This window comes from Oryzias latipes, chromosome 17 (genome assembly GCF_002234675.1).
Source record: "Oryzias latipes chromosome 17, ASM223467v1".
Lineage (NCBI taxonomy): Eukaryota > Metazoa > Chordata > Actinopteri > Beloniformes > Adrianichthyidae > Oryzias > Oryzias latipes.
Window position 1 is genome coordinate 7,036,013 of NC_019875.2, and position 20,174 is coordinate 7,056,186.

Consider the following 20,174-nt stretch of genomic DNA (forward strand, 5'->3'; position numbering starts at 1 on the left):
TGTTCAGCAGTTGAAGGTACAGCAAACATGGCAGAAAAGATAAGTCCAGGAGAGGCAAAGTGCACTAAATGGCTGGCAGTTAAGGCCTATCAGAATTTCTGTCACGTCTGTTAAAAATGTGAGGTGCCATTTATATTCTGGGTCAATAAGCTCTGGGACCGTTTTGCCTTTCTAATAAAGCAATGCGTTAATTTCCGGTAGCAGCTCATAAAAAAGCCTCAAAACTCTGCTGCAGCTCAACCATCGGACCTCTGTGTGGTACAGCACATCTCTGTGGGCAGACTCCATTCAGACAGGAAATTGTTGGAACTGGCTGTGTTTAAGCCCATTGGCTCTGATGAAGTTTATGCATGATACAACAACCTTCATGACAGAGTCCCACTTCAGCACTTTTTGCAGCACAGCGCCTGCGGGTGAATTAGGCAGTAGACTGGTCTCGAGGTGGGAAGACCGCGTTTTTCCATCTCCTCGTTCAGACGTCCTATTAGACCCCGAGACGCAGCCACCATACATGGAGCTCCATCAGTCGTGATGCTGGGAAGCTTTCCCCGGTCCAGATCCAACTCTTCCATCGTTTGACATACTTTGTCAGAAATAATAAAAAGATGAAAGAGGCCTATAAAAAAATAAGAAAGAAAAAAAAATCCAGAAAATCAAATTGTCTGATTTTTAAAGAAATTCTTTGTAAATTAAGGTGGAACATAAGTATTTAGTCACCTTTAAACAAGCTAAATTTCTGGCTCTCACAGGCCTGTAACTTCTTCTGTAAGGAGGTCTTTCATTTTTGAGTGGGATAACTTGCACATTTGGTAGCTGAGTAAATACTTTATTGCCACACTGTATTTGCACAGTAGTTAATTCTGCTTTACTGAGGCCTTGTGACTACGTTTGTGGAAGGTTAGCTTAAATATTACATATGGTCTTAAGAGGCTAGCTGTTCTACACAATAACTGTCACAAGAACTGGAAGATGGCTGGATCCAAGTGCAACAGGTTTATTAGCTCAGCTAAAAGTCCACAAAGCTAAATCAGGGTCAAGCAGGCGGGAATCGATAACAGGCAGGAATTACATCTTCAGAGAAGAGACCGGTTGGTCAAAATCCAGGCGAGGGTCAGGGCAGGCGGCAGGCAAACAGGGTCAGGGTCAGGAGACTGAAAAGCGGAAAGAGAGACAAAAGCTCCGGAAGTGAGGGGCCCTCCAAAGCCAAGGTCGACCCAGAGGTCAAGGCGCTGGTCAGTATGGGTGGCAGCGGTGGAAGTCACCGATCAGGGTCAAGGATGTCGTCAGCGCCAACCCAGGAGCGTTCCTCTGGGCCGTACCCCTCCCAATCCACCAGACATTGTAGCCAACCCCCCCAGCGCCGGGAATCTAGGATCTCCTTGACGACATAGGCCACCATCCACCATGGTGACCCACCAAGGGGTCCATCCCGACCCCCCATCTGAGGTCCACCGGCGGGCTTCTACAGGGAGACGTGGAAGGTAGGTGAGATGTGGTTTTCAGGGGCCAACTGCAGAAAGTATGACACAGGGGTGATTTTTTTTTAAGGAATTTGAACAACCCCACTTGCCTTGGACTGATTTTCTTGCAGGGAAGCCACAGCCGGAGGTCTCAGGTGGAAAGCCAGACCCACTGACTGGGAACCAGATTAGGAACTTCCTGTCTGCACCGGTCGGCCTGCTCTTAGGTCCGGCGGACAGCTTGTCGGAGCTGCACATGAGCTGCCTCCCCTGTCTCCTCAAAGCGACAGAACCACTCGTCCACAGCTGGTAACTCTGTGGGTTCTCCTGCCCAAGGAAAGAACAGGGGTTGAACCCCCAGCACACACTGAAAGGGCAAGACGCTTTCTTCAGGGAGTTCTGAGCGTATTCGGCCCAAACCAGAAATCGGCCCCAATCCTCCTGATGTTGACTACAATATGTGTGGAGAAACCGTCTAGGGTGGGGACCGCCACTCAGGCGTCACGAGTGAGCAAAAGCCAAGTCAATGAAATTCCCCGGCACCCCATGGTCAATTATAGCTTTTGATTCCACTACGAGGTTTTTAAAGCGTAGGGTAACCGGCAGAATTAAGGTGAGCATGGGTTCACTTAGCTGATCTGCAGAAAGATGTGGTTGGCGAATGGGACAGGTGTTGCGAACGTGGCCAGGCTGGCCGCAGTAGAGAACAGAGATTCTCCAGGAGAGAGGTGGGTGGAGCAGAGTTGCATGGGCTCGTGATCGGAGCCAGCGGCTGCTGGTAGAAAGCTATGAGACGGGCATGACTTTCGCTGAAGCTGGATTGCATGTCTGCTGGGATCCCTGCAGGTTATCCAGTTTGATGCAATGAGTTGATTCAACGATAATCCATTGTTGCGGCACGCCAGTTCCCACTGCAGCTCTATTTTTCTATTACTCTTGATTTGGAGGGGTGGGGAGAAGCCGTAGGGGTAGGGGTAGAATTCAGATTCCATCAAAGTAAAGGTTGGAAGTTTATTATATGAGGAAAACTTCATAAAGCCAAAATGTAAATTGTATTTTGATCTCTTAATGCAGTACAATGTCACAAATGTAAATGAAAATACCTCGAAATGAGGCTTTTCACTGCAAAAAAAAAAGATTAATTTGATTAATAACAGGTCATGATAACTCATTTTCACAAAAAAATGAACTGCATGTCAGCACTAGTACAAATATATGCCTTTTACAATTTATTAGACCTTATTAAGATAAAGAGGACAATCTCAATGTTAACAAATATTTGCAGGAGAGTGAACAAACAAATGAAACCAGAGGGATGTTCATCTGAGGAACAGCTGTGAGGATTAGAGGAGGAACCTGGTGTGAACAATCAAGAGAAACACCTGAACACAAAGGCAGCAGAAAACAGACCAGGAGGGGAACTGAACACAACAGAAGCCGCAAAATGCCTTTTCCATCTGATCTGGCTTGATTTTAGAAATGATTAATTCACCAATCAAAATTACACAAAATCATTAGTTTAAAATAGTTTTCCCAGAATTATTCAATAATCTTGCAATAAAAAAAATCCCAAAACTTTTTCTTAACCTTCAAACAAACCAAATCATCTAAATTGAAAAGAGTTGCCTTCACTTTTGCATTTCCCCAGAGCTGGTGCCCACTCTTGCATGCATCAAAGTTCACAAGCTCTAAAATGAAAGGTATGAGATAGCTGGGTGGAGGTTTGCCAAAGTGTGAGATAGAGGTGGATGCTCCACTGCCTCTCAAAGAGACAAAGGAGCATGCGCCTTCTCTGTGTTCATCCAAACAGCATCGACTGGTTTTTACTGATTTCACCGTCCCTGCTGACTCAAAACTGGAGTCTGTGAACCTGACGGAGGAAGACGGATGACAGAATTTTAGGCTGCTGCGTCACAACATTCAGGATGCGGTTCTATGTCTCCACAAGAGAAAAGTGGAAATCCACAAAAGGTACTTGAGAAAAGAAAGGTTTTCTTTTTTGGAAATAGGTCATGACCAAAGGCCAAAGTTAAAGTTCTGAGACAATGTAAGTAAATACAGATAAATACATATATAAAGCTAAAGTTTTGAATCATTTCTGTAAAAACTTCCCAAAAAGATTTCAGTGGTGTTTCATGCTGCTTTCAGAAATAGGATTGCTAAACAGGTCTAAAAAACTCATTTAATGTGGCAAAAGAATTTTGCCCCTTTGAAAAATTTGAAACTTTTCAACCAATAGGCAGAAGATGGAGATTAATGGCAGTTGTGTTTAAAAATGCCCAAATATTTTCAACTGTATTTTAAGTCAAACTTTTATATAATGTGTATCATTAGGTTATGAAGTTTTTATTAACGAAAAAAAAAAGAAACTGAGAAGGTGTTATGAAGATGTGGCAAAAGTAAAATTCTTCAGCCTAATAAATGTCCAACTTTTTAATGATGTAATGCTGACAGTTACCATCAGTTGTTGTCATAAACTAAGTCATGATACCCTATTTTTTTACTATAAGGTAGTGTTCCCCAACCTTTATGTGGCTGCGGATCGGTCAGCCACTGGGGATTTGACCGCGGCCCGGTGGAAAAGGGTGGGGGTTGCCAGGGATGCTCAATTTTGGTCAGATTTTAAAAAGAAAAAAACCTCTGATCATCACTAAAAACAAATGTTTTAACAATAATAGTAACACCAGTGGAACATCAATCTCTAGTAACATATTTTGGCAATGAATTTTGTGAGTACTGTGTAAACAGGCTCCGTGTGGGAAATCTCCTGTTGCAATAAATCCATATTTTAAGCAGGACTCCTAGTGGCCTACTGTTGTTTTGTTGTCGTAGCCCGTTCTTCTGTCCCTGCACTAATCCCTTAACCATTTGCAAGGAAACATTCCACCTACAACTTTTCTCGTGTAGCACGCGCTACTTTTAGCGCTCAAGTGACTGAAATGTAACCAACAGATATCTGTCGATTTTCAAACCCTTTTTTTTCAGAATAAAAGATCGTTCAAATGTAGTCATCTTTCCTCCCCTGACCAGACTTTACAGCTCAAGTGATCGAAGGTGTAGCTGAGAAAATCCATCCATCCATCCATCCATCCATCCATCCATCCATCCATCCATCCATCCATCCATCCATCCATCCATCCATCTTCTTCCACTCATCCGGGAGCGGGTCGCGGGGGCAGCTGTCCAGACTTCCATCTCCCCAGAGGAGCTTGAGGTCCCCCCAGACAGGCCATGAAGGAGGCCTTCACTGAATGGTGGCACTGGCTGGAGGGGGCTGCTCAAGCCTTATTGGTTCTCACTGACTTTTTGCCAAAGCAAAAATATTTTTTGAAAGCAAAAAAAAAATTTGTTTGAAAGCACAAAAAAAAATTGAAAGCAAAAACAATATATTTGTAAAGCAAATATTTATATTTTCATTTGCAACTTAGAAAGTTTTGTGTGCAACGTGGTGGCAGAAATATCACTCCATAGTAATCTTTATCAATGGATAAGATGCATGGAAAGACAAGGAGTCACAGACTTTTTCCCAACTTTCCCCAGAAGCTATGTGTGTTTGTTTGAGTATGACTGCTGTCAGGTTGCTGTGATAGACACGTAAACAAACAGGAGGATTGCAGCTCCTTATCTCTGCTCATTTCTCCTCCCCAACAAGACAAACACCAGCAATCCTGTCATGTTGACTTTGTAAGCATGTGCGATGCGGGAGCTTTGTGTGCTTGTGTCTCTGTGTGTGGTACTGTAAAGCTTGACCAAAAAAAAGATGTGCATATTGTAAGGAGCATGATGCAAATCCAGAGAAATGGTGCTGAGGGGCTGCTGGGTCCAAAGTGCAGAGAGAGAGAGAGAGTTAGAGATGCTCTAGTGGAAATCTAGTAACTTAACATGTAAGGCCCTTTTTCCATCAGAAAAAAATATGCAGAATGGGAAATAATACATTCACAAATGTGGATGTGTAACAGTCCACTTTAAGTGCATGATTTATTGGACGTTAAAAGTCCTTTTTGATATTTTGCTTTGCAAAAAAAATATGAAAAAAATATATAGAAACAAAGGAAAAATGACACATATCCCATCAGTCTCACCATCTCTTTCAAAGTAAAAGAGACATTTCATGATTCCTCCACAGGTTAAGCTGCTTATTATATTCATAAGTCTCGTTAAAAAAAAGTTTGAAACTAAATGTAAATTTGCATGTTGGGTAGTGAACTGCTGTTGTTTGAAGAAAATAAAGCTCCATTTGCCATATGTCTGCAGGTCTCCACCCACACATGCATGCAGATTATATCAGTTGTCATACATTGTGCCGTTTCTGCATCTGGATCTTTTCTTCATCTCATGGCTGCAGAAGAACACATCTACTGATCCAGTCTGCACGTGTTCCTGAACGAGTTTGTGTTAGAATTCTTGGACTTTAAATTTGGGGATTAACACAAAGTCTTAAGCATCATCATAAAAGTTTATCTTTCTTTTTGTTTTTGTTTTTCAGAAACAACATGTTGCTATTTCAGGAGCTATTGAGAACATTATATAACCATTGGTATCATATTTGATACAGGTATTTCTGAGACTCTAATCTCATGAGCATGATCCAAACGTTCCTTAAAAACCCACTGTATATAATTGTAGATCATCATTTTTCCACTAAGGACAGAAGAAGGGCTTTTCCTGCTGATTTCAAAATGGGTGCCTCCATGAAATCTCAAGAACACTATTGGCAGAAAAAAGTTCTGCTAACTTTCCAAAGTGTGTGGTGATAATATTGATTGTTAGTCATTTTTTCAAATGACTATTTGCTTTATTGAAAGCAAGCAATTTTTTAAAAATTAATTCATTATAAAAAAGTTGAACCGAGTTCAATATATGTGGATCAAATTGGAGATATTGGATGAATAAGGCCTTTTTTCCTGAGCGCACATGTCGATATTTTTGTATTTTAAACTAACATTATTCTAAGCAACTAAATACATACTAAATAACCCTCTGGATCATAACTCACTTAATTAAAATGACATTATAAACATTTTTTGTGAATATCATCAAAATATTTACAAAGTTGAATATTCTGTCTAATATTTAATATAGTGGGCTTTACAGTGTTAAATAAAGCAAAAATTAAAATGTTATTTAAAAAAAAGGAGATTAAATGATTTCCTTTACCCTTTGAAAAGCATAACCCAATGTATTCCTTGTCAAAAGAGACATGTTTAAACTGGATTCAAGTGGGTTTCATCATAGCAACCACCTCAATATTACCTGCTTCTAAGAGCAAAAAGACAAAAGAAAAAACAAAGATTAAGACAGACTCACAATCACACCAGCTACAAACTGGATGCCAGAAGTCTGAAATCAACAGCGAAACAGACTGGCAGCGACAAAAAGTCAACAGCAGTTTAATCAAAAACACACAGTACAGACCAAAAGTTTGGACACACCTTCTCATTCAAAGAGTTTTCTTTATTTTCATCACTATGAAAATTGTAGATTCACACTGAAAGCATCAAAACTATGAATTAACACATGTGGAATTATATTCATAACAAAAAGTGTGAAACAACTCTAGGTTTTTCATAGTAGCTATCTTTTGCTTTGATTACTGCTTTGCACACTCTTGGCATTCTCTTGATGAGCTTCTAGAGGTAGTCACCTGAAATGTTTTTCACTTCACAGGTGTGCCTGTCAGGTTTAATAAGTGTGATTTCTTGCCTTATAAATGGGGTTGGGACCATCAGTTGTGTTGTGCAGAAGTCAGGTGGATACACAGCTGATAGTCCTACTGAATAGACTGTTAGAATTTGGGTCATGGCAAAAGAAAAAGCAGCTAAGTACAAAAAAAACGAGTCGCCATCATTACTTTCAGAAATGAAGGTCAGTCAGTCTGAAAATTGGGAAAACTTTGAAAGTGTCCCCAAGTGCAGTCACAAAAACCATCAAGCGCTACTAAGAAACTGGCTCACATGTGGACCGCCGCAGGAAAGGAAGACCAAGAGTCACCTCTGCTGCATGGGATAAGTTCATCCGAGTCAGCAGCCTCAGAAATGGCAGGTTAACAGCAGCTCAGATTAGAGAGCAGGTCAATGGCTCACAGAGTTCTAGCAGCAGACACATCTCTACAACTGTTAAAAGGAGACTGTGTGAACCAGGCCTTCATGGTAGAATATCTGCTAGGAAACCACTGCTAAAGAAAGGCAACAAGCAGAAGAGAATTGTTTGGGCTAAAGAACACAAGGAATGGACATTAGACCAGTGGAAGTCTGTGCTTTGGTCTGATGAGTCCAAATTTGAGATTTTTGGTTCCAACCACCGTGTCTTTGTGCGACGCAGAAAAGATGAACGGATGGACTCTACATGCCTGGTTCCCACCGTGAAGCATGGAGGAGGAGGTGTGATGGTGTGGGAGCACTTTGCTGGTGACACTGTTGGAGATTTATTCCAAATTGAAGGCATACTGAACCAGCATGGCTACCACAGCATCTTGCAGGGGCATGCTATTCCATCCGGTTTGCGTTGGATCATCATTTCTTTTTCAACAGGACAATGACCCCAAACACACCTCCAGGCTGTGTAAGGGCTATTTGACCAAGAAGGAGAGTGATGGAGTGCTGTGCCAGATGACCTGGCCTCCACAGTCACCTGACCTGAACCCAATGGAGATGGTTTGGGGTGAGCTGGACTGCACAGTGAAGGCAAAAGGGCCAATAAGTGCTAAGCATTCTGGGAACCCCTTCAAGACTGTTTGAAGACCATTTCAGGTGACTACCTCTATAAGCTCATCAAGAAAATGCTAAGAGTGTGCAAAGCAGTAATCAAAGCAAAAGGTGGCTACTTTGAAGAACCTACAATATGACATATTTTCAGTTGTTTCACACTTTTTTGTTATGTTTATAATTCCACATGTTAATTCATAGTTTTGATGCCTTCAGTGTGAATTCACAATTTTCATAGTCATGAAAATAAAGAAAACTCTTTGAATGAGAAGGTGTGTCCAAACTTTTGGTCTGTACTGCACATTATTGCAAATTCTTTTTTCAAAACTAATTGGGAGTCCAGAACACGTCAAAGGTTAAAGGGCCAAGATGGCAAAATGAGAAATTGCTGCCATTTCTGAGGCAACATTTAGCAAACAAGTGGCTGTTAATGAGCGAACCTGTACATGGCACACGGGTGGATCACATGAAATCTTCAGACTGTGACTGCTTAGAAGAGAAAAAATGTTCATGCACATTTTTTTTAATGGGCCTGCTGTGGGCATCAGGTTGGATTGAACACTTCTGGTAAGGGGGATGTAAGGGAGACGCAGGCACATTGAACAGATTTTTTATTATTCCAATCCCCCAAACCCTGCACACTGACCCTGTTAGAGCAGTTCTTGTGTTAAGTGTGTGCTCCTGACTGATAGAAATGTGGAAATTGGACAATCAGAGCATTTGTTTGCTCTGATTGTTTGTGTGGGACACGTATACGGGCACTTATATATCCCCTGCACACCACATGCGTGCAGAATTCTCAAAAAGGGTCCAGTACATGAACCACACTAATGACTAGAATGTCGTATAAGGGCACCGTATGACAGCATCTTCCAAAAACAAATTCCAGAAACCAAAACTAAAAAAAAACAAAAAAAAACATCTTGGAAAACAAAAGTAATTTACAGAAAACAAAAATTAAATGTTGAAAAATAAAACATTTCAAAAAACAATACTATACTTAGTACACTTGATATTATCGTTTGAACAACGATGTCCCATAATAATCCTTTAATTTCCCATTTATGTATTGAATCAAAAATGGAGGAAATACGTTCAAGTTTTCGTTGGAAACAGGTCACCCAGAAGTAGTATGTGTGGATGTCCAAGCTGCAGGTAAATAATAGAAGAAAAAGACGAGAGAATAAAATGTTTACTTAAAGGCTATGATCCTGGAAGATGTTGCAGATGGAGTGACTGAACGTTTTCAAAGAGGTAAAACACATGCAGTAGTATCAGCCACCCTTTACACCAGTGTCACAAGAACAGGCAGACGGCTGGATCCAACTGCAGCAGGTTTATTGGCTCAGTTAAAAGTCCACAAAGCTAAATCCAGGCGAGGGTTGGGGCAGGCAAACAGGGTCAGGGTCAGGGTCAGGGTCAGGGTCAGGGTCAGGGTCAGGGTCAGTTATAACCCTTGATGAAGGGTGATGAAGGCAGAGTGTCACACACAATACTTCACACTGAGCTAAGCTCAGTACAGCGCTTAAGTATGCTGTGGTTGATTGAGTAAATAAGAGTCAGGTGTGCAGCATTCAGGTAGCGTGGCTAGAACTCTGGAGATGGTTCCCGCTGGTGACCAGAGGGGGAGACAGAGTTGTGACGTATGACAACCAGCTAGGTTTACAAATGTTCTGAAAGGTCTGAGAAAGGATTCTGTATGAACCAGCAGCTGTGGAAAAAAGGACATGTTGAAGGAGAACATCTAGAAAACAGTCCCCTCCTCCACTGATAAGGTATGGATGTACATTTGTTTGATCTAATGCAGCAGTCGTGCAGCGTTAAACGTGATTTCTCTGTTTGTGTTCACAGACAGACCATTCTTCAGTCATACGTTAATGACAGTTTACATGTCATCAGTCAGGGTTAGGGAGGGTCAGGTGGGCAGGATTCTCAGACAGGTGTACAAGCTGGAAAACTATTGCTATGCTGTCAGGTAAACTGCAGCAGTTTGTGTCTCAGTATATAACTAATAACATGTATTAATGCTTCCTATTCACACCTATTAAGATCTGCGACTTTATAGTGTGTGGCATTACAGCAACTAGACAGACTTTCCCTGACATGGCTTCTTTCTGATACAGTCATTAACCACGAACACAGACTTTTTCCAGTTTCATTGCTTCATCTAATAAATGTGACTGACAGGTATGTGTAACGGGGTGAAATTTTAATTTTTGCTTGTTTTTTATCCTGAGGCCCCTGAAGGGGCCACCTAATTATTGGACACAGGTGTGCACTGGAGGCGTGCCCATGAGACTGCATTTAAAAACAGTAGGACATGAGGCAAAAGGAAGCTGAGCAAAGAGGCTCTGAAGGAGCAACTCTGGAGAGAGGCTCGGAAGGAGCCGCTCCAAAGGAGCAGGCTCTGGACAGCAGCAACACGAGAGCAGTAGCTCTCTACAGCGAGGAGACGGCGGGGGGTGCTTCTTCCAGCGGTCGGTTGCACGGACCAGTGGAGCCAGCGCAGCCAGCGCCGGGCCGACGGCAGAGGAAACGCGCTTGGAGTAAGGCAGCTCCGAGTCAAGTGGCGCTGGAAGACGACCAGAGGGAGCCGCCCCGCGTAGATGGATGAGCGCTGACCCGCACCGCAGGACCAGCTGAGCCAGGAGCCAGACAGCGTTCAGAGGGGGAAGCGACGTTGGAACGCAGAGGGGTGTGGTTGTGACCCGCCCCTCTTCGAGCTAAGTACCCCTCTGCTGTTTTATCTGTCTTCTTTGGATTACCCAAGAAAGACTTTTATATAGTCGCCAGAGCCATATTTTAATTGCATGCTATTTATTTTTTACTAATTGTGTGTGTGTGTTTTTGTGGGTTTGTTTTATTGAGCCTGGTGTTTTAGCTTTTTTTATGGACTTCTTGGGTTTTTACTATAGACGCAGGCTCCTGGCTCCAACGGATGGACAGAGCAACGGACTTCTCAAATATTGCCCCCCGAAATAAACTTTTTTTGTGCTCCCTGTTGAACTGTGGTCCTGGGTGTCCTGTCTCCACACAGATCCAAATCTGAGAATTCTGCGAGGCTACATATGCTGAATGTAAACGGAACATTTGATCGAATGCATGAAGAAGCCCATAAAGTAAAATCCCCAACTGTATCTTTATTTCCGTTATTGAATAACCTCTTAATGTTAAATTTGTAATAAATGTACAGCATTGCCGTGAAACAATTGTGGTTATTTTTACTAAATACTAACTCCTAAATAAGGCAAGTTCAATATGAACATTTTTAACTGCAGTTTTGGATAAATGGACATTAACTTTTTAGGAGTTGTAAATGTTTTTGATGCAATTCCTCAGTAATGTGGTTTTCCAGGTCACTTTAGACAGGAATCACAGCTCCCCTTTCACTCCCTTAGACATCCTTTATAACCAATCAGGCTTACGCAGCAGGTTGAGGAAAAAAATGGCTTTTCTAAAAATGTTGAGATTAAGGTCAAATAATATTTAATGATTACATTGTGCAACTAATTCATCATGGTCATTTGCCTACATACTGCATTGTGAAATAACTTTAGTCTCCTTTGGATTCCCATGTAGAGCTACCATCTGTTCTTCTGGCATTGCTCAAACCTTTCTGGAACTTTGCTTCTAGAAAGTTTTAACACATTTTAACTCGACATACCCTGCGACTGACTGGTGACCTGTCTAGGATGTTTCTGCCTTTGCCCATGAGGGCCAGGATGGGCTTCAGCAGCCCTGTGACCCCAAATGGGATGAAACGGGTTCGGAAGATGAATAATTGAATCAACTCAACATAGTATTTTATGTATTATTGTAGGTCATCACTTTAAGTGACAGTTTATGTATATGTTTAAAAAAATCTACAATGCACTTTAATGTTGATATTGTTTCACATATTCTTCTGTCATGTTATCACCGAAAACGGGAACGGCTAATCATGTCAAAACAGTTTGTCTCCATCGAGTTCCTTTAGCGCATTCACAAGTTTCAAATAACAATTGTCTTGTCAAAAAAGCACTTCGAGCAAATTAACATCCTCAGACTGAAAAAAGAAAAGATCCTAGAATTGATCCTTACCTGAAAAATGATAATTAAAAGCATGAGCCGTGCAGCCATAGACATTAGCGTGCAGCGACCACGGTAAGGCTCCACACAAACCAGGTGACACTTGTGTGTCAGGTGAAATTTCAAAAAATGAATTTAAATGTTTATCTGCTATCGATTTAAGAGATGAATAGGAAAATAAAATAAAAAATGACTTGTTTTTCGGCAAGGCAAGTTTATTTGTATAGCACAATTCGTACACAAAGTAATTCAAGGTGCTTCACAAAACAGAAAAATGCATTAAAATCACAATACATCATAGAAATAATCAACGTAAAATTTACTTTAAAAGAAAAGAAAAAAAAAATATTGAAAATTGATTTAAAAATAAAGGAAAGGAAAGAAAAGTGCAGATAGGACCTTTCAGTCATATACACGGCTAAACAGAAATGTTTTAAGTCTTGATTTGAACATGAACACAGAAGAGTCCTGTCTTACTACTTCAGGGAGGCTGTTCCAGATTTTAGCTGCAGAATATTGAAACGCTGATTCCCCTTGTTTAGTTCTGACTCTGGGCATCAACAGGAGGCCGGCCCCTGAGGTCCTCAGAGTACGAGATGGTTCATATGGCACTAACATGTCAGAGATGTACTTTGGTGCTCGGCCATGGAGAGACTTGTACACAAGCAGAGCTGCTTTGAAGTCTATTCTTTGAGGTACAGGGAGCCAGTGCAGAGACCTGAGCACAGGACTAATGTGATCTTACTTCCTGGTTCTGGTCAGGACTCGAGCAGCAGCATTCTGGATGTACTGAAGCTGTTTTACAGCTCGTTTGGAGAGGCCAGTGAGCAGGCCGTTACAGTAGTCTAACCTACTGGAGACAAATGCATGAATAAGTATCTCCAGGTCTGGCTTTGACACTATGTTTTTGGTTTTGGCAATGTTTTTCAGATGGTAAAATGCCGCTGATGTTACTGACTTGATATGGCTGTTAAAGTTCAGGTCAGAGTCCATGATTACCCCTAGATTTCTGACTTGATTTGAGGGTTTAAGAGACAGAGAATGAAGGTAGCTGCTGACACTTTCTCTTTGTTTCTGTGTCCAAAAATAATAACTTCGGTCTTGTTTGAGTTTAGCTGGAGAAAGTTGTTCTGCATCCACGCACTGATCTGTTGGAGGCAGTGGCTGAGTGAATCCACCGGCCCATATTCACCTGTTGTCAGTGACACATAGATCTGAGTATCATCTGCATAGTTGTGATAAGATATGTTATTGCTGCGTATTAACTGCCCTAGTGGCAGCATGTAGAGGTTGAACAGAAGGGGTCCCAGGATCGATCCCTGGGGAACACCACAAGTCAAGGCCATGTAGTCTGAGACACAACTCCCAATTTCAACAAAGTATTTCCTGTCTTCTAGATAAGACTTGAGCCAACTTAGGGCAGATCCAGAGATGCCAACCCAGTCTTGGAGTCTGTGCAAAAGGATCCCATGATCAACAGTATCAAAGGCAGCACTCAGGTCTAGCAGGATTAAGACAGTGACTTTGCCATCATCAGTGTTCAGGCGGATGTCGTTGGTTACCTTGATAAGAGCAGTTTCTGTGCTATGATGGGGTCTAAAACCTGACTGGAAAACATCAAATGAATCGTTTAATAGGAGAAAATCAGTGAGCTGTTGGTAGACAACTTTTTCAAGGACTTTTCCTAAAAATGGCAGATTAGAGATAGGTCTGTAATTATTCAGTACAGTGGGATCAAGACCGCTTTTCTTCAGGAGAGGTTTAATGACTGCAGTTTTTAAGGCCTCTGGAAATATTCCAGATTGAAGAGACATGTTAACTATTTGAGTAATTGATGGCAACACACTGTTCAGGACAGACTTTAGAAATCTTTAGAAATCATCAAGGCAGCATGTAGACGAGCTCAGACGGGTGATGGTCTCTTGGACAGTTTGGTCAGTGACAGGTACAAAGTGAGTCATCTTAGAGTGGGTAGGTGGCCGTTCGATAGTTATATGTGTTGTGGAGTTGATGGCTTTTTTAATGCCCTGAACCTTGTCATTAAAAAATACAGCAAACTCATTACATTTGGGTGTGCAAACCAGTTCTATTGGTAGCTGGGTTGGAGGGTTAGTTAATCTGTTTACTGTTGTGGAGAGGACACGAGAGTTGCTGCTGCAACTTCCAATGATTTCAGAGAAGTACTTCTACAGAAGTTTCTACATTGATAATCAAATAAAGCAGTTGTTTTTTCAATTTTATGTGTAGAAAACAAATGATTCTGTCATGGTGGAGGGTGGCTCGAGAGCCGGTTGGACCCAGACGCAGAGGTGGAGGCATGAGGATCAGAGTCTAGAGGGTTTAATGAACAAACAAAAGGCGCTGCAGAGCAGGATGACAAAACTAAACAAAACTCACTGTGGCGTGGAACAAGAAACGAGGAACATGGCATGACAAGGACAACCAGGACAGGAATACTAATGGACCAACACAGGAGGAAGGCAGAGACAAGACTTAAATACAGACAGGGCAGACAAGACACAGGTGGACACGATCAGGGCTGATGGGGACCAAAGGAAGTAAAACTCAAGAAAACAGACAAGACAGGAGACTTTCAAAATAAAACAGGAAACAGAAACAAGACAGAACAAGGACCAAAAACAAGACAAGTTCAAATCATGACAGTACCCCCCCCTCAAGGAACCGCTCCGAGGTTCCAAAAGTCACATGAGGGGGGGGCCCCCGGAGGATAAACCTCGACGGGCACAAGAGTCCAGAGGACGGCCGGGGGTCCGCGCCGTCCGGCGAGGCAGGTCCGGAGGACGGCCGGGGGGCCGAGCGGTCCGGCGAGGCAGGTCCGGAGGACGGCCGGGGGGCCGAGCGGTCCGGCGAGGCAGGTCCGGAGGACGGCCGGGGGGCCGAGCGGTCCGGCGAGGCAGGTCCGGAGGACGGCCGGGGGGCCGAGCGGTCCGGCGAGGCAGGTCCGGCATGAGATGGGTCGGGCGTGCAGTCAGGCTCTGGCGGGTCGGGCCAGCAGTCAGGCTCTGGCGGGTCGGGCGTGGAGCCAAGCTCAGGCGGGTCAGGCGTGGCAGTGGAACCGGGGACCCGTCGGGGCGCAGGCGGCACCCCCCTGGGAGCCGGGACGGGTCGGGGCGCAGGCGGCACCCCCCTGGGAGCCGGGACAGGTCGGGGCGCAGGCGGCACCCCCCTGGGAGCCGGGACGGGTCGGGGCGCAGGCGGCACCCCCCTGGGAGCAGGGACGGGTCGGGGCGCAGGCGGCACCCCCCTGGGAGCAGGGACGGGTCGGGGCGCAGGCGGCACCCCCCTGGGAGCCGGGACGGGTCGGGGCGCAGGCGGCACCCCCCTGGGAGCCGGGACGGGTCGGGGTGCAGGCGGCACCCCCCTGGGAGCCGGGACGGGTCGGGGTGCGTCCGGGACCACCACTGAACGTGGTTGTGGTGCATCCGGGACCACCACCGGAACATGACGGGGATGGGGTGCATCTGGCACCACCACTGGAAAGCGATGTGGTGCGTGCCGGACCACCTCTGGAACAGGAAGGGGACGGCGGGGACGACGGCGACGACCCCCCCTCAGGGCAAGACGGCTCCCTGTGAAGTCCAGGTGGCTCCCACTCCAGGCATACGAGGCAAACTGGGCCTGGTCAAAAACCCAGTAAGACCTCGTGCGCTCGGCTTCCTGGCAGTAAGCCTCTAGGAGCTGCATGTCCCGCTCTGCTGGGTCCAAAAAATATGGTTGGTCCATTCTGTCATGGTGGAGGGTGGCTCGAGAGCCGGTTGGACCCAGACGCAGAGGTGGAGGCATGAGGATCAGAGTCTAGAGGGTTTAATGAACAAACAAAAGGCGCTGCAGAGCAGGATGACAAAACTAAACAAAACTCACTATGGCGTGGAACAAGAAACGAGGAACATGGCATGACAAGGACAACCAGGACAGGAATACTAATGGACCAACACAGGAGGAAGGCAGAGACAAGACTTAAATACAGACAGGGCAGACAAGACACAGGTGGACACGATCAGGGCTGATGGGGACCAAAGGAAGTAAAACTCAAGAAAACAGACAAGACAGGAGACTTTCAAAATAAAACAGGAAACAGAAACAAGACAGAACAAGGACCAAAAACAAGACAAGTTCAAATCATGACAGTACCCCCCCCTCAAGGAACCGCTCCGAGGTTCCAAAAGTCACATGAGGGGGGGGCCCCCGGAGGATAAACCTCGACGGGCACAAGAGTCCAGAGGACGGCCGGGGGTCCGCGCCGTCCGGCGAGGCAGGTCCGGAGGACGGCCGGGGGGCCGAGCGGTCCGGCGAGGCAGGTCCGGAGGACGGCCGGGGGGCCGAGCGGTCCGGCGAGGCAGGTCCGGAGGACGGCCGGGGGGCCGAGCGGTCCGGCGAGGCAGGTCCGGCATGAGATGCGTGGAGTCGTCAGGCGTGGAGTCGTCAGGCGTGGAGTCGTCAGGCGTGGAGTCGTCAGGCGTGGAGTCAGGCGTGGAGTCAGGCGTGGAGTCAGGCATGGAGTCAGGCATGGAGTCAGGCATGGAGTCAGGCATGGAGTCAGGCATGGAGTCAGGCGGGTAGGGCCAGCAGTCAGGCTCTGGCGGGTCGGGCCAGCAGTCAGGCTCTGGCGGGTCGGGCCAGCAGTCAGGCTCTGGCGGGTCGGGCCAGCAGTCAGGCTCTGGCGGGTCGGGCCAGCAGTCAGGCTCTGGCGGGTCGGGCCAGCAGTCAGGCTCTGGCGGGTCGGGCGTGGAGCCAAGCTCAGGCGGGTCAGGCGTGGCAGTGGAACCGGGGACCCGTCGGGGCGCAGGCGGCACCCCCCTGGGAGCCGGGACGGGTCGGGGCGCAGGCGGCACCCCCCTGGGAGCCGGGACGGGTCGGGGCGCAGGCGGCACCCCCTGGGAGCCGGGACGGGTCGGGGCGCAGGCGGCACCCCCCTGGGAGCAGGGTCGGGGCGCAGGCGGCACCCCCCTGGGAGCAGGGTCGGGGCGCAGGCGGCACCCCCCTGGGAGCCGGGACGGGTCGGGGTGCAGGCGGCACCCCCCTGGGAGCCGGGACGGGTCGGGGTGCAGGCGGCACCCCCCTGGGAGCCGGGACGGGTCGGGGTGCGTCCGGGACCACCACTGAACGTGGTTGTGGTGCATCCGGGACCACCACCGGAACATGACGGGGATGGGGTGCATCTGGCACCACCACTGGAAAGCGATGTGGTGCGTGCCGGACCACCTCTGGAACAGGAAGGGGACGGCGGGGACGACGGCGACGACCCCCCCTCAGGGCAAGACGGCTCCCTGTGAAGTCCAGGTGGCTCCCACTCCAGGCATACGAGGCAAACTGGGCCTGGTCAAAAACCCAGTAAGACCTCGTGCGCTCGGCTTCCTGGCAGTAAGCCTCTAGGAGCTGCATGTCCCGCTCTGCTGGGTCCAAAAAATATGGTTGGTCCATTCTGTCATGGTGGAGGGTGGCTCGAGAGCCGGTTGGACCCAGACGCAGAGGTGGAGGCATGAGGATCAGAGTCTAGAGGGTTTAATGAACAAACAAAAGGCGCTGCAGAGCAGGATGACAAAACTAAACAAAACTCACTGTGGCGTGGAACAAGAAACGAGGAACATGGCATGACAAGGACAACCAGGACAGGAATACTAATGGACCAACACAGGAGGAAGGCAGAGACAAGACTTAAATACAGACAGGGCAGACAAGACACAGGTGGACACGATCAGGGCTGATGGGGACCAAAGGAAGTAAAACTCAAGAAAACAGACAAGACAGGAGACTTTCAAAATAAAACAGGAAACAGAAACAAGACAGAACAAGGACAAAAAACAAGACAAGTTCAAATCATGACAGATTCACAGGATGGAGTTTTGTTTTTTAAAAGTTTTCTTAAATGTTTTTCAATTTTAACCATTTCATTTTTTTCTGGACATGTATTTTCTTGTCTGAAACGTTTTTCCTTTTTTTTTTCTCATTATGTTTTCTGAAAATTAATTTTTTCTAAAATGTATTTCATTTTTTACCATTACATTTAGTCTTCTGGATATTATTTTGTTTTCCGAATTGTGTCTTTGTTTTTTTTGTGAAAGATTTTCTTTTTGTTTTTCTGAAATTGTTTTTTTATTTTCTAAAATGTAATGCTATTTTTTAAAATATATTTGTTTTTCTTTTTTAATGGTCGTTGTGCTGTTTTGAATTTTCTTGTGTCCAGTTGTTTGTTGATGCAATTTTGCCACCGTACAGAATGGCTCAAAGGTTTTCTTGAGGTTTTATGCAAAACCTCAAAAATCCTCAAACCAGGCCTAACGAGAAATCATAACAGCTCAAGATTTTTATTTTTACTTTCACATTTTACATCCTAATTGAAAAATGGGTATTTGAGTGTATGAATCCATTTGGTTTATCCATCGGGGGGAAAAACACCTTTTTGTTGTCTTTTGAGTCAAAATGATTTATCATGAAAAGCAAGACAGAAAAATTGAACCCCACGTCCATCAAAATGAGACGGGAATAAATTAGGTCATTTTTAAAATGACTTTTACTTTTTGGTTGATCAGTGTGTGATTAGATGAGATCCTAAATAAACATGAGCATACAAATAAAACCATAACTTATTACTGTTATTTTGAAAAACAAAAATTGTAATTCAGAATCTTAAATGAAGCAGATAAAAAATGAAAAGCATCCGGTCTGTGTTGCAGTTCTTGGTTAAATACTTTTTTCGTTATTATGGATTTTTTTCTTGTTTTTTAGCAACATTTTAGACCTTTATTTATTATGAGTTTTTATTTCTGATATTTTTTAATAATCCCTTTGACAATGACTTTTGGTTTTTTTAACTGCAGCATTAATTATCTGCAGCTTTATTAAAAGTACTGGAGTGGATTGTAGCACATGAGATAGGACTCAGGTAATTTATGCATTTCAGTTTTCAAAACTGTGTGTGTAAATACCTGAGCGGGGGGGTGTGTGCCTTCAGAAATATCTGTAATAAAAGCTTGCTCAGAAACAGGTCTGCTCTCTCCCTGTGAAGGCACATCGAGGGACGCCACCATCTGCAATTCAAATGACCCATTCGCTGATTAGTTAACAGAGCCGAAAGGTCTCAGTACAGTCAAGTAATGACTAAAACGCAATTTCCATTCAATCAATGTTTTTATTCATAATGAGCGATATGGAACTCTGTAGCAAAGCAGGGCAACCGCAAACACACACTCAGAAAACTGCACATTTTGCTCTGAATATGAGATAATTGGCAAGACATTTGGTTCTTGGGGGTGGAGGGACTTTTTTTTTTTTTTTGCTTCTGAGCCTAATTATGGAGAAAACAGTTTTATAGCTGCCAACAAGAGCAGACAAACCGAAAAGTGCACGAAGAGAATTCGGGGCTTTCTCCCTTGTGACAGCGAGGAGTTCATCTGCTGCTGCACAACAGTAAAGACGCTGACAGCTCTGCCACCTAAAGATTCGGATTGCAAACTTTAAAGTTTTTTTCCGCAGGAAAACTTGTAGATGAAGAAAGGCAGTGAAACACAGACAAGCCTGGTGCGAGGGATCAATACTTTAAGGCTTGCTTCGATCTATGGGAGGTGGTTGACGGCACTTTTGATGAAGCACCGCAGGTCAAAGGTCTCTGTTGGCATTGATCATTAACAAGTGCAGATCATCAGAGAGCCTTCCTGTTAGATCAATGGGATCTCTCAAAGGGATGATTAATGGGGGACATTTTTACTTGTCAAAGCCTCATAGCGAAAATAAATGTTAGAAATGTGTGTGAGGTGTTATACACTGTCATCTGGAGTGAATGCTGCGGGACTTCTTGTTTTAAAGTTATTCAAAGTTTTTCTGTTAAGCTGCTGGCTTTGATTGGCAGAATCTGGAAGTCTAACCTAAAGGAATCTGACTGATGTCAATCATGCGGGCGAGGAAACAAGACCAGGCTCCGAAA